This window comes from Petaurus breviceps, unplaced genomic scaffold (genome assembly GCF_028583685.1).
Source record: "Petaurus breviceps papuanus isolate PSGF00001 unplaced genomic scaffold, PetGlider_PUasm1.0 151, whole genome shotgun sequence".
NCBI lineage: Eukaryota > Metazoa > Chordata > Mammalia > Diprotodontia > Petauridae > Petaurus > Petaurus breviceps.
The window spans coordinates 30101978-30103585 of NW_027185712.1; positions in this window are offsets into that span (position 1 = coordinate 30101978).

Genomic DNA, 1608 nt, shown 5'->3' on the forward strand with positions numbered 1-1608 from the left:
CTTTATACTCTATTCTCCAAAGGGAGCTTTATAGTTTTTGATTTACAATGAGGTCAAGAGAAGGTTTGAAAACTGCAGCAGAACATAAATTATAGAGACCCCTGAAATAATTGTGAGGTCAAAAAAGCAGCATGGAATGCATTAGTGAAAAGCTATATTAGTATTCCTCAGAGTGCTAATTTATTTTTCTCAAATGTGCAACTTGAATTCTCTTCCTTTACCTCTCATTAAGCCGCAAGCATGAGCCTTTTCCATATTCATGTATGAAACTGCTGCGTCACAGTCAGGAGATAGGAGGCAATTTCTATTAGTGAGAAATGAGTCACTAATGGTGACAATTATTGGGCAGACTGAAAGTAGTGGGGAGGAAATTAAGCCATCTTCATCTATCAGCTATGCAGGACTCAATCAACATGGAAAATAATGAGGAGAAATGAAAACCAATTAGTCCCTTCAACAAACAATCACTAAACAGATTTCAAGCATCCATAGTGTGCATAATTCTGTACATACTGTGGGAGATACAAAGGAAGGAGAAGATACTGTCCCTGTCTTCAAAGATCTTATAGTTTTACCAGAGAACTTTCACCAGACAGTACTCTGGTACAAACTGATTCATGAACTCAACAAAATCAATTCCCAATATAAAGCAGAAAAAATCTTGAAAAAACTATTTTTACTAAGGATAGATTACTATTGTTTGGGGCATGGGCTGGATGGAGAAGGAAACAAAAATGCCTACAGTTGCTACCCTCTTGGAGTTTATAATCTGATGGAGAGAGAATTCAGAGCAATATGGTGCAGTAGCAATTCAGAAGAAAAAAAATGAGTGCAGGCACGATAGAAAAAGTGTCTCTTTAGCTAGCTGATAAAGGACAAGCAAGATTTGAATTGATAGAAAGGATAGAAAAAAATTCTAGGGGAAAGGACCAGTATTGGACAAAGAGGAAAGCAGGGAATTAAATATGTCTTGTGATGGAGGGAAGAGTAAGGGGATAGACCTAACTGGAACAAAGGGTTACATTAGTGAATTAGTGGAAAATATGATTAGGAAGGTAAAAACAGAACCAGATTATAGCAGTGCCAAAGGTATATTGTCAATTTTAATATCACATATGCAATATACCAAATCAAAAATGAGAGAGGTAGGAGGTGGATTTTAATTTTTTAAACAAATTTAATAAACACAAAATTTCATCTATGCTAACTCACATCAACAAACCAATAAGCATTTTCTAAGGGTCTTCTATTTTCTAAGTACTCTGCTAGACACTGGGGATAAAAATGCAAAGAATGAGATAATCCATATTCACAAAGAATTTCAATTATATGTTTCATGTACTCATAGACTGATGGTAGGGCAGTCAATTGGTGTCTATGGATTCAATATTCATTTTGATGGATATCTAAGAAATCTTTTCTAAGACACATCTATAATGGTCTTTTCTTTTTTAAGCAATTGGGATTAAGTAAATTGCTCAAGGTTACATGGCCAGTTATTTCTGGGTGTGGTACTAAGTATCAGAGCCTGGATTCGATCCCAGGTCATCCTGACCCTGGGGCTAGTACTCTTACTCACTGATCCACCTGGCTGCCCCTAAGCAATTG